Source organism: Lagopus muta, chromosome Z, assembly GCF_023343835.1.
Source record: "Lagopus muta isolate bLagMut1 chromosome Z, bLagMut1 primary, whole genome shotgun sequence".
Classification (NCBI taxonomy): domain Eukaryota; kingdom Metazoa; phylum Chordata; class Aves; order Galliformes; family Phasianidae; genus Lagopus; species Lagopus muta.
Window position 1 is genome coordinate 55487425 of NC_064472.1, and position 15470 is coordinate 55502894.

General features: G+C 40.2%; 1 protein-coding gene across 1 annotated transcript in view; it reads left to right on the forward strand.

The window, feature by feature from the left end:
- The first annotated feature begins 4665 nt into the window (after positions 1-4665).
- Positions 4666-15470, forward strand: part of NRG1 (neuregulin 1) — a 452833-nt gene continuing 442028 nt past the window's right edge. The window contains exon 1 of the mRNA XM_048931065.1: positions 4666-4684. The gene's annotated coding sequence lies outside the window, so the exon portion shown is untranslated. The remainder of the gene's footprint in view (positions 4685-15470) is intronic.

Here is a 15470-nt window from a genome sequence, read left to right on the forward strand (position 1 = left end):
GGGTTACTTTGAGAACTGCAGGGATATAAAGACAATAGTATGTGGGGCAAGAACACAACAATGAGAAACACAGCCTCCCTTCTGGAAAAAAAAAACAGAGGAAAGAGCAATATATAAACTGGAGCAGATGGAGAAACAAATGTGGCCTTTGTGCTTCAGGAGTACTTTCAGTAAAAAACTCCTATTCAAGTCACTGATGTGATCTCAAATGCAGTACCGTGTACCTCTGCTGAAGAGTCAGACTGACATTGGGTCAAGACAGGGAAAGCTGTTAGAGCAACTATCAGAAGGAAGGAACAGTCCTTTTTAGATGAGGAAATTGAAATAGCTTGTCTTTTTTATTTTGTGAGAACGAAGTCTTAGAGGCAATGCTGAATTTCTCATAAGCAGTGAGGGATGACAAGAGAAGAGGAAATAATTATTTCAGATAGAGAATCTCCTAATTTTCAGAAAAATGAGCAAAAGCAATTTAAAGTTCCTCCTTGCAAGGCCTTCAGCTTTCTTGCAGATAACTATTGCTGTATTGTGGTGGTCTCTGCTACTGTCCTTCTGTTGTGAAAGACTTCAAGAGCAGAATTCCCGTTACATTGTGTAAACACTATCTTTTTTCTTTAGGTAAAAAAAAAAAAAAAAAAAAAAAAAAAAGGATATTTACCCTTTATTCGCCATTTTTTTAACTCCAAATACTTTTTTTTTCCTGCATGCATAACGTACTATTTTTACTTTTGTTTTCTTTCCTGAAACAGTGCAGGAGTGGTGCATATGCACTCTGGCTAGACTCCAACCACTTATGTATTCTAAAGAAATTCTTGCTTTTATGCTGCTTTTAACCTTTGCTATATTTGATAACTGTGGTAACTGATGTTTTTTTTTTCTTTGCTTCCATGGTTCCAAAGCTGCTGGGAAAAAAAAAAGAAGAAAAAAGTGTACTTTTTTTTTGCCAGAGAAATTTCAGCCTTCAACACTGCCTGCCATTAATCACACATTATTGAAATTAGGCCTCAGCATATTTTTTATGTGTGAAGTATTCCTATTCTTGAATGCCATCAAATTAAAGTATGAAAGACAGCCAAATAAGCTGGTGAAGATGTCAGTGAGTACACGGTAGTTACCAAAAGAAGCAAATATATCTTAGGGGCTTACATTCATTTCTAGACCTGCCCACCTTAGCCTGAAGGGTGCTGAAGGTCTTGCTGATACTGAGGATCTGTAGGAATCATCATGTTTTCCTCTGAAACCCTAAGCAGCCATGCATGAGAGTTAAGAACTCATTGTATTACATGGGGAAAATTTTCACTGCTGCTGTTGCCCATCCAGAGCTTCTGCCACCAAATGCTGGTCCACAGAAAGCCGCAGAGGGTCACAGCTTGTGAGGGTGCTGCAGCACACTTTATTGATAGCTGAACTGCAGAGAGCAGCTCATAAAAGAAGAACATAGGTTTATGCAGCAGGCCTGGCACTTGGAAGTGAAAGTATGGCAATTTGTCTGGCATGTGTTCTTCTGGAGATTGTCTGATCTGTATCACCAGCACATACTTTGATTAATTACAGTGTTGTAAAGTTCTGACCTTGTTCTGAGCATGTGAGGGTTATTCTAGTTCTACTTATTAATGCAGAAGTCTTGACATCTACTTTTAAAACCCTTGAGATAGAAGAGGTTCTGTTAGGAACTGTTTCTTCTTGTCTGCTCACATCACAAACCAGTGAGAAGATTGCTGAGCTGTACCACCAGAGCTGACACAAAAGCTGTGTGGAAGGTACTTGTGCTGAATACCTGGGAGTTGTACTGAATGTTTGCTTTGGGAAGCTGAGAAGGGATTTCACACGAGCTAGAGCAAGATGTAAGTTTTCCAGTTTTTTAGCCCATACTATTTATGTGTGGTTATGCTGGAGGTGATTGAGAGTACTCATACTGGAAACAAAACTGTATTTTTTACATTCTTTCTGCATATTTTTATTAACTATGCTTACAAGATCAAACGCAGGTGACTTGATTTTTTCTCCAAAATGAAGTCCTCACTCAAAAAGATGTCTGAGTATCTAAGTATAGGTTGCAGTGCTTTGTTGAATAGCTGAAGCATGTTTAACCATAAACATGTTATTTGGTGCTTTCCTAATTGGAGATCCTCACTCAGAATAGTAATTAGTGGGATGGTGATTGTCTTGCAAGCTTAGTTGTGCTCTGGATTGACTTACAAACCTACATCATTAAGGAGATAAGTAGTTTTTCATGTTATTTTTAAAATGAAAATACATGTGAAAACGAAAACACATGAAATATAAAAGCATTTTCTTCTACAAAGAAGACCTTATTTCCAAATTGCCAATTCTAAAAAATAAGCACTACTTTAGTTTTTAAAATGACAGGATGAGGCAAGGGAACCTTTATAAGACAGGGTATGAAAATGAGAGAACCTTATCAGGTGGCCAGGGTGGATTTGAGTCATTGAGCTGTGATCAGCCAGAATAGTTTGCTTGCAGTGGGGGAGATTAGGTGACACAAAAGGAAGTTTACGAAGTATCACTTTTTAGAAAGCCAAAAATTATCAGCAAGCTGTACTGTCTAGAAATATCTGAGCTCCAATCACAGATTTCATTGCAAATCAGACCTCTTTGTTAAGCATTGCCCAAATTTGGGATGTATTGAAGTAATCAGTAATCTCAGCAAAAAATGAAATATTGTTTTTTTCTTATTATTCATTGCTCATTCTGGAACTTAATACTTAAGTGCAGATTTGAAGGAAGAAGCAAGAAAGGACTTCTTGCATTCTGAGTTCAGATGCACACTGCCCAGTTCTGTCCATGCACACTGTATCCTAGATATTTTAGGTACTGTAAAATCTAACAAGTGAAAAGGGTTGTGGGAAAGATACTGGATGCATGGACTGGGAGATCTGTGGAAAATAGACAGATTCAGCAAGTCTGCTAATACTTCCTGGCTGGGGTGAGCAGCGGGTATACAGGACAGAGTAGCTTTTCAGAGGCTTTTCAAAAGGCTGAAGAAAAGGACTGCTGGAACCTCCTGGAGTTTAGCCCAGACAGATGGTCAGTTCAGTTTGGGTTCCCTGGTCAAGCTCAAGGCTAACACTGACCCTATGGAGCAAATTCAGCAGAAACCACAGAGGTGAGGAGAGGCCTGGTGATTGGCATGTGGCTGGAGAGGCACAAGCAGTGCTTTTTTTCGTCTTGTGAGCAGAAAGGTGAAAGTCAGCTCTTCTGATTATCTTCAGTTATTTGAAGAGATGGGCACTGGTAACAGAGCCAGACATGCTTGGAGGTGCACCAAAAGCAAAAGATGCACAGTGCAGTGTAAGGTACTCATCAGGACAGGAGACTGGAAGATTCCTTTTTTTCTCTTGGTAGATGCTCAGCAAATGGGAGGAGGGCCCAGCAAGCCCTCTATTGGATATCTTCCCAACCTTACTGGACATGGCCCACAGTACTGTGTGCAGTTCTGGGCACCAAAGTATGAAATGGACTTAAAACTATTATTAGAGAGCTTCCAAAGGAGGACTCTGATGATGGTTAAGAGTCTGGAAGGTGAGACGTGAGGAGTGGCTGTGGTCTCATGGTGTGCTCAGTGCAGAGCAGAGGAGGCTGAGGGGAGGCCTCATGGCAGCTGCAGCTCCTCACAGGGAGTGGAGGGCAGCACTGAGCTCTGCTCTGTGTGACAGTGACTGGGTCTGAGGGAACGGCATGGAGCCTTCAGCTAGGGGTCAGGGAAAAGCTCTGCAGAGAACTGCCCAGGGCAGGGGCATGGCCCCAGTACTGGAGTTCAAGAACCATTTAGACAATGCTCTTAGACAGAGGGTTTGGAGTTGGGTGGTGCTGTGTGAATCTGGGGGTTGGACTCTATGATTCTTATGGTTCCTTCCAACTCAGGTTATTGTATGGTTCTATGAAATCGTCGGAAGTGTCAAGCTTGTCCTGCTGTTAGGTTGGAAAGCATCAGTGAACCACTAGAGGGTTGTTGTTTTAATTAAAAGTTAGAAATCTGGGTTCTCCAATGAGCTTTACAAGATGGAATCTTGAAAGTACTTAATGATGCTCCCTACACTTTTGTTGCTGTTTGCCTGTACTGTGCCCTTAGTCTAAATACCGTTTAGGTTTAGGTGGTATAGCTCTGTGTATGCTTGGAATTCTGAGACCCTTGCTGATGCCTGTGCCACAGTCGTTTCAATCTGACAGGATGTTATCTCAATGAGGGAGCACAATACATTCCTACACTACCTTCGTACACCACAGGAACAATATCCACTTCGGTTTAAGAAAGCAGCGGTCGAAAAAAGCAGTGCCGAATGAACGGCTGCGATTCCTGCTCACAGACTTAGAGAGCCGGGGGCTCCGGGGCTGCTCCCGCCTCCCTACCAACAGCCCCAGCCGCCGGGGGGTGCACAGTCGCGCGGGAGCCGGGGGCGGCGCGGTGCACGGGGGGCGGGCGGCGGGCGGGGCGGCGGCGGCGGGCAGCACCATGCGGCCGCGGCTCCCCGCCCTCCCGCTCCGGCTGTGCGCGGCGGCGGCGGCTTCCGCGGGGCGGCCGGGGGCAGGCGAGCCGCCGCCGCTGCCCTCCGCATGGAGCCGCGGCCGCCCGGCGCCACCGCCGCCGCGCTGCGGGGGGCGTCGGCGGCGCCGCGGGCGGCGGGCGGCGGCGGCGGCGGCGGCGGGGCGTCCTGCGGGGGATGTGGTGAGTGCCAGCGGCGCCGCGGTGTGCGTGTGTGTGTGCGTGCGTGTGTGTGCGTATATGTGCATGTGTGTGTGTGCGTGGACACCCGGGAGGCGGCCGCGCCCAGCCGGCCCCGAGCCAGCCCCGCGTGTCCCGGCCCGGCGAGCTGCGTGGCTCCCGCGGGGCGCTGTCCGTGGTGCTGAGCGCGGCGCCGGGCGCGGCCGCTCCGCGGCAGCTGTGAGGACGCAGAAGGCGCGCGGAAAGGCGGGCTCCCCGTCCCCATTGAGACGTAGTCGCTGTGGGATAGTCTCTGGGCTAGGGAAGAACGTATGTGGTTGAGCCTTGTCGGGTCCACACGCAGGGTTTTCAGTCGTCGCAGAAAGCAGCCGGCACATCCGACCATGAGATCGTAGGGTGACACGAGCACAGCGCGGGACAGCAGCCCAGCGCCGGATGGGCTTTTCTGCTGGCATTTTGAGACTGTATCTGCTCAGCATTGGTTTGCAGCAGGCAGTGTGAAGTGGCACCCTGCAGTTTTGCAAATGAAAACATACAGTCTGTTTTTGCTGTGCATTAGCTTATATGAATTTGAGCTCAGTTGAAGCTTAGCTGTGTTATTCTTACATTTTCTTAGTCTTACGTCACATAGTGATAAAGCTGATGGCTGGGGGAAAATACATCCTTACTCCTAGGAGTAAATCCATTTATTTTAGTGAAAACTTCTCTGATTGTAAAAAAAGTAGTAACTATACATTCCAGTACAAATCCTCCCTTCTTTCATCCAAAAGAACAGACTACAGCATCTAACCATGCTGTTCTTCATTGTTTCTGTAGCATTTTTTTTTGTAATTAACGTTCTTTTGCATGAGTAATGAACTGCACTGTTGCATGTTTGAAATTACATTCATTTTTTAATCTTAAATATATTCTTTGCTGATCTCCTGTGTCTCTGGGTGAAGAAGACATGCTTTTGCATTCAGTTATCCACAGGTCTTTGCTCCTAAATACTCATAAGATTTAGTGGAAGCTGAACTCTGTAACTCTGTGATGTATGGCATTGTTAGGTTTTTTAATTTTTTATTTTATTTTATTTTATTTTATTTTATTTATTTTTTGGAAGCTGATAGGATGTTGCCTGCTTAAAAGGCAAACAATACTGTGTACCACAGGCATTGCTAGATTAAGACTGAGGAATTAAACTCTGTGATAATAAGTCTGTTGAATAATCAGGAAGGTTAGCTGTGGACAGGAAGCATTGTTTAACTGTACAGAAGCCATCAAAATGCTTTTCTAGAGGTGAAGGTTCCTTATACAAAATGAATAACACAATAATAACACAATAATAGCACAATAATTCAGGCCAGTCTAAATGGAATTCCATGAAAATCTTGGGCTTGGGGGAGTAAAAACTAATAAATCTGGAATCCTTTCAATTCATATCCAATCTTCTTTTTGCTTCAGTAGGATTTGTGTGTCATTTGCTGGCATATCCCAGCTTGTAAGCCACAAGTTATGCTCATTTACTGTGCTAGAAGACCAATATATTTTTATCATAATTATTTAAGATGAAACTGCACCATTTTGCTCGAGTCTGTTCTAAAGAAAATGTTACTTCTTTCCCACTTAGGCCTTAGTTGCTTCTTCTGAAACTGTGGGAGGTTAAAAATGAAACAATTCAGGAATGTCTTTACATTGCTTCCCATTCCTAAATTTTCCTTTCTCATTTTCTCTGCTTGTGTAAGTGTTTTTACTGACATTAGGCAGATTGTACCACAGAAATAAATGTTCCCCACCACTCTGAAGACAGAACCTTCAGTCATTAGGCTTGTGTGTGCTCTCCTGGCATGATCAATCATGCAAATAATCATAGAACCTTCCATGCTGGACTGTTCATGTGACTAATGAGAGGAAATTTGAAATGTCTATGTAAAAAGAACACAGAAGCCAATCAATCCTGAGACAAAATGTCAACAGAGATAATCTTTTGGCATTCATCTGCCTTCTCCACCCCTGTACAGGAGAGAATGTGGGTCTCTCAACCTAAGGCTACATGTTGCCCATGTAGCAACAACTATACACATGTTCCTTTTTACCTTAATTTCTACCTTAATTTCTACTGGACTGTGAAGTTTCCCTGCAATCTCTGCAAGAAGGGCTGTGGCAGTACTAGTCAACATTTGGCTGAGGGTAGGTTCCGATGTAAGAGCCGTGTACTTGTTTAGCCTTATGTAGCCCCCATACTCTTATTACAAGTACTCCTGACCCCACTTGCAACATATTTTACTGTCATTGAGCAGCAGTTAGAATAGGAAGAAGCCAAGGATCCAAAATGTTTTGATGGCTCAGTTTTGCTGTCATGTATTCTAATTTTACGGATGGCTATTATAGAATCATAGAATCATTAAGGTTAGAAAAGACCTAAAGATCATCTAGTCCAACTATCCACCCACCACCAACATTGTCCACTGACCTATGTTCCTCAGTACCACATCTGGACTGTTCTTGAGCATCTCCAGGGATGGTGACTCCTTCACCTCCTTGGGCAGCCTATTCCAATAGCACACCACTCTTTCAGTCCAACCTGAAATTCATGAACAGTTAGCAGTAATGTATGTTGCATGTGCTGGCTACAGGCAGGCATTTTGACTGTTTTTTTTTCATGTCTTGAGACTGTCACAAAGCCATATAATGAAATTAACACTGAGCCTAGTAACAGCCTGATTGCATCTAGCTGGCACTAATTGGGGTTGCAAAAATATCTTTGTACTAACAAAAATTATTTAAATATACTCACCATGGTGCCTAAAATCCATTTAATTTAATGAGAAGTTAAAATTCATTTTTTCTATTATGTATGGATATGATATACAGAACATGTGAAAATTTTTCATCTCTATACATCAGATTTAACTGCCTGTAGTTGCTTCAGGGGTTGCTCCTAAATTTTAGCAGCTTAAAAATACATTTGGAGATCTGAGGTAAAAATAGTTGGCTTAATGTTTGCCTGTACTAGGGAGTCTGTTTTTATCTTTATTCCCCAGCTTGCACACATGTAATTCTAGTGGGTGTTGCAGGCCTGCTCTGTAACAACGTTAAATACAGCTCTCAAGTGTGCTAAATCACTTAGGTTTGGTTAGTAGCCCTGTCTGAAGTGTCACGTTTCTTCCTGACATACAGATGTTTCTAATCAAATGAAGAGGGAAGGAATAAGAAAGCTCATTCTAAACTTTAAACATGTTGTCAGCTCAGTCTTTGAATAGCTACAAGATTTCACAGTCACTTTCACAGATGGACTCAAATTGAGAGGAAAGAGCAGGCTTGAAACCCACTTTAAATACTTTGCTCTTTCATTCTTTGATTTGTTGCCTTTCGTAGCACTACTGAAAATAAACTCCATCAATAGTTCATTTTAAATTGTTTTATCTATAAACATCAGTTTGAGGCTAGCTAAGATTGATTAATGTGTCTGTTTAAAAGAAAGGATGTTCCACTATCTGGAAATTTCAAGATTGCGTGCTCTGCATGCTTTGCTGAATTGAGAGCGTAAATTCTGAATATATTTCCCTGTCCTTCTTTTACATTCACAGTTATGCCTGTGTAAATCCCATGTTTACATCATGATACAAATGGGGCAGATTATTTTCTTGAATAGTACTTCTTGTTGGGATAAGCACAGTTCTGAAAGGCTGGATCCTGATCAAGCAGCCTGCCTGGGAGGCCCCTTTGGGATTTTTTCTGTTTTGCTGCTCCAACAGCTGTTTGAACTGCATTTTCTCCTTTTCCATTTTGCTTGCAGGAGTTTAGCTGCCTGTCACTAGCTGTGTGTGCCAAGTTAGATGGTAGTGTTTCTACCTGGCTTCTGTGGGCTGGATTTTGCAACCTTCCTAGTCTCCCCAACTCGTGTTCTAACCACTTGCCATTTGTTTTAAGATGGAGAAACTCATCCCAAAAGGCAAATTTTTGAACTGCTAAGCCTCTTCTGAGTGCACAGTTTACCTCTTGTGCTCATCTTGAGACCAGTTCCATTCCCTTGAAACAAATGAGAATTTTAATATCATCTCTGGCATCTGTAGAGTCTACCCTGGGGACCTTGCGCTGCCGGGAGGGGACATCTTCCCCATGACATCACATGTACCTTCATTTACTCCTATTTCAATTTAGGTGGTAGAAGTGACAGTATTTCTTGTACATTTCTTCCACATGCAAACACACTTCTGTGTCCAGTTTTTTGACTGGGATTGGTCTTATGAAAGAGTTGAGCAGAGATTGCCTCTGCTTTGCTCATGTGTCAGTCTCACTGCCCAGAGGGTTCCACTTCTGATACCACCAGCAGCAACAATGGCAAGCACAGTTTTCTTCCAAAATAATATGAGTGATAAATCATATCAGAATTCTTGCTTTGCAAGATGCAATTCTTAATACTTCTAAATATGGTATGAGTCTAGTCACCTTTTTGCATGGGAAAGAAAATCAAGAGATGTGGATTAAGTTATTTTTAGACAACCTGAAAAACTTTGCCTGCATTTACATGCATATATGTTTGTGTATCTTTTGATATGCATGAGAGGTACACTCTAAAACTTAATAGTAATTTGCTTTCATTGCATTCTGTTAGCAATCGTAATTGTTTATTTGATAGTGAGCATACATTTTGCCTGCAAATAGATACATCTTTTCTGATTGTGTAATGTTCTGGAATAGCATAGGTATATTGCTGTTCTCATGCCAAGATCATCTTCAGCAATGAGATGCATATCTAAATAGGGTGCATCACCGTCATTACCTTAACAAAAAGTGAGTCATGCACACCAGCAGTTCCATTGTTAGAATAGTTCACTAAACTAGCATATTAGTTTATTATGGATATTTTTATTATTTATGTCAGCTTGATGAAGCTGTACATACAAATAGTCTCAAGCACCTTCCCTGAATCTCAGTGCTTAATTTGGCACTTTATGTCTGAGCAAACTAATGAAGACTTTAAATAAGCATTCACAATGTATGTCTTCAGTAACTTTTAACTGAACCTATAAGTGTTCAATGATTATAAAGTATATTATGACTTAACAAAGTTTTAGATTCTTAATTAGACTGCCAGCTAAATATACCAGTTTGTTTTGGAAGGCAGAGAGGAAATATGGCTTCTTCATAGATAACTCTTAACCTGATATAGCTATTGACAGAAACTGTTGCAGCTCATATCAAAATCTGACCAAAAACAGCATGCAAAACATGGTCTTTGAGTATCAAATGTATGACTCAGAAAACCTTCCTCATGCTATCTTGAAAAATGTCTGCAAGCTCTGGGAAAACAAAAGGGAAACTTGCAGCTGTAGAAGCTGTCAGCTCCACATCATGTTTATCTATGCAGGAGATCATAAGTAAGTGAGTCAGAAGAAATTTGGGAAGCACTGCCTTACTGGGGCGATATGATTCCTCCATGTTTCATGGGGACTTTCTCACTTGCAGAGAGGAAACAGCAAGCTTCAAGGATACATGAGGAACTTTAGAAAATGTCAGACTTCAACTAAAATATGTCTGGATTTCTGCATACCCTGTGATTCTGGCATATTTCCAAGCTAAACTGCCTAAATAAAAAAATCAAGTTTTCAGTGTAAATTAGCCTATACATTTTCTATAACGTTCTGAAAATGTATTCCTAATATTGAACTTGCTTAATAAGTATCCATCTATCAGAAAATGTTCAGAATGCCTTCATCTGTACACAGTACTGCATCTTTTTTCATCATGCCAGTAAGTATTTTCACAGCAACAGTAATTTATAATGTCTGCTTTCAGACAAGAGCAGTTGTTATTTTTTAACGGTTATCTGTATCTATGTTTTAGCACTTTCTTTATGTGAAAAAGCATTTGGTAGCCTGGTGGAAGGATGGAATCTGATTCATAACAGGTGAATAGGGACTCAATTAGTTTTTGGTACAGCTGTCTAAAACAGTCTTTCTTGCTAGGGCAGGCCGCATACATGCTGACCACATTCTTCTTCTCAACTTTCATGTTTGTTATTAAGTATTTGAGGCTGAAGGAGAACAGTTAATTCTATTGTACTGTTCAATGGGAAATATAAAGCCATGGGAAAAATACCAGCTCCAAGTAGCAAGTATGTTTTGATTCATTCCTTTGGTGAAATCATCTGTCATCAATCATGTTTTTACAGAATCAGCTGGCAGTTCAGATTTTTCAGTATAATTTTTTATCATTATTTATTTACAATGTTCAGTACTATTTTTGATCACTATTTATAGTAATTTTATTTTCCTGAATAATGTTAAAGAGCAGAGTTTTACTACTAGTCACTGTCTAGTGTTGGTGCTCCAGAATCCAATCCTACATATTCTGGGAGCAAATGATAGGTATAAAAGAAAAACCATGGCTCTTGAACAATGTTTTACTGGCATATGTTGCCTCCTTCAATCTTAGAGGTGTGTGGCCCCTTTGACTTTGTGTTTGAAAGTGAAACATTAACAGTTTCTCACTGGTGTTGCCATGGTTTTTAACTGAGAGGGAGTAAGCAAAGGATTGTTGCTGTTCAATGGGAATTGTTTTGTAATATACTGAAGAGTCCTACTTCTATCATGGGCGGGAGAATAATAGTGATGGTGTCATATAGTTGCTGGCATTCAACTGGTGCTTTCCTGGAGACAGTAAGGATTAACACCACAGTGCCTGCTGCTTGATCCTGCAGTGCTTAAACCAAGAACTTTCCTACAAACACTCCTGTTAGTTGTGAGACAGAACCCTCGGGAGCCCAGTGCTGTATGCAGCACTGATGGAGAGCAGCAGTTCACGACACTGGCCATTTGTCTAGTCGTGACCGCTGGTCACTGCCTATGATCTCTGTTGGTCAAGTGTGTTTGAACTTAATCAGAGAGAATTCCTGCTGATCTTTTACATCTTATCAAAGAGTTTTGCTGTGCCCTGCAAGTGGATAGGTCTTCTCAAGACCAGTGAAGGTTTTGATTGATGTTTTCTATTATATGTGTTGATTGTGATGTGTGGCAAGTCTCAAGCAGCATGAACAAGTTGATCCTTAAGAGTTCTGGACATTACTTACACTGTAGGTTTTTGGAAATACACAAAATTCTGATTTATATTAGCACTTGCTTCGGTACTGAAATAAGTGGCAAAACATGCATTGACTTTCACAAACAGCAAGAACAGACCCTGAAGCTGTTGTTATAGTTTAACATAAATTGCACTGGAAAGCAGCTTGTCACGTTAGATGATTTCAGTGACTATTCTGAAATGATTTTTCTCCTTTGACATCCAGTAAATTGCATAGCTGAAAGTTTTAAGTGTGTGTATATGCTAGAGAATACTTCTCCATCCACTTTCAAATGAGAAGTTTTGGTCCTCTTCACATGGATTTGGATGTGCATCTTCAATATTCCATAAGAAAAGATGAGGTGGAATATTAATGAAATGCAAGTATTCATTGGAAATATGATACCTTCTTATCAACAGTGAGTGAAATGATTACAATTGTTATAATGAAGTACTTGGTGAAATTGGACTAGCTGTTTTTCTGAGAATCTTTTTACTATGCAATTTAAATTTAAAACAAAACACAATGAAGTTTATTTTGGGAATATTTTTTCAGATGCAGAGAGAGCTTTTGACAAGGGAAGATGAAAAATCTCAGGTGATTAATATTTTTTTTCTAAAAAAAATATTTTTTAAGAAAAGTGAAGTGCTTCGGATCTTTTGCTGAAGATCAAGGCACAGGCTTCAAGCTGGTAAATATATTACGAAGATTCGGCAGATTTGAATCTTAATAAAGCTATCATTTAATAAAGCTATTAAGTACAAAGATACATCCAGAACATAGAACACGGAAGAAGTGGTAGCTTTTCAGGGCTTCTTGTCCAAGCATTTTGGCTGGGAGCTTCAAATTCAGTAAGTGGTTGCTGATGTTTGGATGGTAGGGTATTTTTATTTTGTCCAGTTTACTATTAAGTGCTCTGCAGGTGTGTTTTATGCACCGCAAAGTTATTATGAGCATTTTGACTTTTGGGTAGTTATTTACTGCGAGTTTTATGATTCATATTGGGTTTCTGGTGACTAGCTTGTACTGGTCTTGCAATGTGCCCTCTTCATCACCTCCTTTCTGTGTCTTGGAGGACCCTGTAGGAGACACAAACCAGGTTCTTATGGAAAAATACCAGAAGCCAAGTAAATCCTGAAAGAGTTTATTAACACATCTTTCTCCCTGATACATAGAAATGTATCAAGCTGCTTGATGGATGCTGTGCCACTAAGTATCTCTGTTCAGCTGGATTGAATTTTTGTCCAATTGTGGTAAATGAGTATTTTGTCTCTGGCTCGCAGCCAGATTCTCAATCCTTTAATTTACTTGGGATTTTCTTTTGGCAGGACAGGATGTTCTGCTGTGTCTGTGAAAATGTCTTTCTTTACTGGCGAGTTACGAAGGTCAAGAGAAACATTCAGTTAGGTTTGCATGCAGCAATGTCTTCAGAAGAATAGTGAGAGAGTCAAGGGGAACAGAAGTAGACCATTTACCAATGCACGTTGAATCTAAACTTTCTTCTGTTGTTTATATGTAACTGATCGTGCTTCTTACTTTCAATTCTGACCTACTTCCATGTGTAATTCCTGTTCTAGGAGGCTAATTGTAAGTAGTTCCTTCTGAAAGCATTCTCCAGTCATGGAATAATGAATAATCTCTTTGGTGGTGCAGGTAGGATCGATGCTTTTGCTCCTACTAATGAATAGAAAGTGTGATTTTAAACACAAGCACCTCTGATCAGATTTGCTGACTTTGAGATTTAAACACATATGGAAGGCTATATTCACTCTCTAATGTTGTCTTAGCTCCACATGCTTGTCTTAACTCAGAGTCCCAGGAATCCTCTCAGGTCAAAAGCCTGATGGCACCTTTAATCTCACCCTTACTGGAAGTTCATGAGAAGTTTCTTCCATACATGAAAATTAGTGTTGTTTCTTAATCTTATATTACAAAAAAAGTTACTTTCAATAGAGATTTATAAAAGAAAAAGAAATACTGATCAAAAGATAATGCTTTTTTTAAAAAAAATTTCCTCTGTTGTGCAGAGGCTTTATCTGCATCTATTAAGAAGCTCAATATTTGCCTTAATATCACAGAGTAGCTATTTACTGCTCTATTATTATATTGATTTCAGAGATCCCTTTGAAATTAATCTGTCTCACTTTTAGACATCACTCTGGAGACAAGGAACACTCTCCTAAGCATGCTCGAACATGGGATCACCACCTTTTGACTCACTTAATGAAAGCTTTCCACCTTTCCAGATTCATTGAACATATTAATCTGCCATAGTGGTTTAGTGGCAGATGAAATCTAAAATGATGATACGTCCTCATCGCTTTTCACTTTTGTTTTGCTCAACACAGCTCTAGCAGAGTGGATCATGCTCTCGTATTTGCAGACACACTTATTTTCTGAATTTATTTATTTATTTCGGTATGTGTATGGTGAAACACTGGAACTTTAGAAAATTTTAAATTTCCAGCACTCATTACAAAGGTAGCTGCTTTTAGTCTTTATTAATTCCTCATGAATTCATGAGGATGAATGAACTCTGGTTCGGTGGCCTGGCTAGAAGATAATTGCAGCAAGACATGTGACATACTAAGAACTATGCAGAAAACTGAAATGAAAACAAGTTAGTTGCCCTGTGCTAACTTAACACAGGCAAAATTTAGGGAACAGTAACAATTTTATTAACTGTGAAGCATTACAATTCTGCATTATAGAAAAACCAACTGGTAATTATATAGAAATGGATGAAACAGATGTCTTTCCTTCCTTCCTTCCTTCCTTCCTTCCTTCCTTCCTTCCTTCCTTCCTTCCTTCCTTCCTTCCTTCCTTCCTTCCTTCCTTCCTTCCTTCCTTCCTTCCTTCCTTCCTTCCTTCCTTCCTTCCTTCCTTCCTTCCTTCCTTCCTTCCTTCCACTCTTCCCCTTTTTCCCTCTTTTTTTTCAATTGACATTGAATGATAATTATTGATAATCAGGATAGGTATTATGTAATCAAATGTTTGAGGAGATAACTTTCTCTTTGTCTATAGGACAGTTCATCTCTAGCTCAAGGTCGTTGCAATTTTTTTGTAATTTTATTTTTTTTTCTTTCCTTTTTTTTTTTTTTTTTTTTTTTTTAAATCTTTTTGTTTCTTGTGTGTTGCAGATTGCTAGTTGATTTTAGGTCAATTTTACTGAAATGTATTCTAGTTTCCTTCCTCATATTTTGTGCTAGTCTCTTAGCTTCTTACAGTTCTATAGGTTTGATCTTTTTCTTAAGGAGAATAAAATATTTTAGTTTGTACATTTTCATTTGTGGATACTGACTGCTTGGTGTAAAACGTTGCATTTCTTTTCTTAAGTATAGGTCAGAAAGGCTGCTTTTGTAAGATGGAGATTTCATGGTCTCTGGAAGTGGAACAGTCTGTTTGTCTTCATCCTCCCAACTAGAACTTTGTTTTTTTGAAGTTCCTTTTCTGACAGAAATATGTATGTTTCCTTGTCATTGGCACTTCATTCTCCGATTCCTCTCAGATCATGCTGGTAGGTGAGTCAGGAGGGAGGGACATTTACACTATGCTGTTACTGTAATGTAATTTGAATTATGCCCCTTTGCCACATGCCACCATCATTTTTTGTCTGCTTAAGTCACAACTGCCTGTGCAACTGTATGAGACCTTTGCTTGGTTTATAAAATCTATTGCAATTCAGTTTCAAATTGAAAGAAAACTTGCCTAAGTGTGTACAGGCAATTTTGACATAGAAATCTT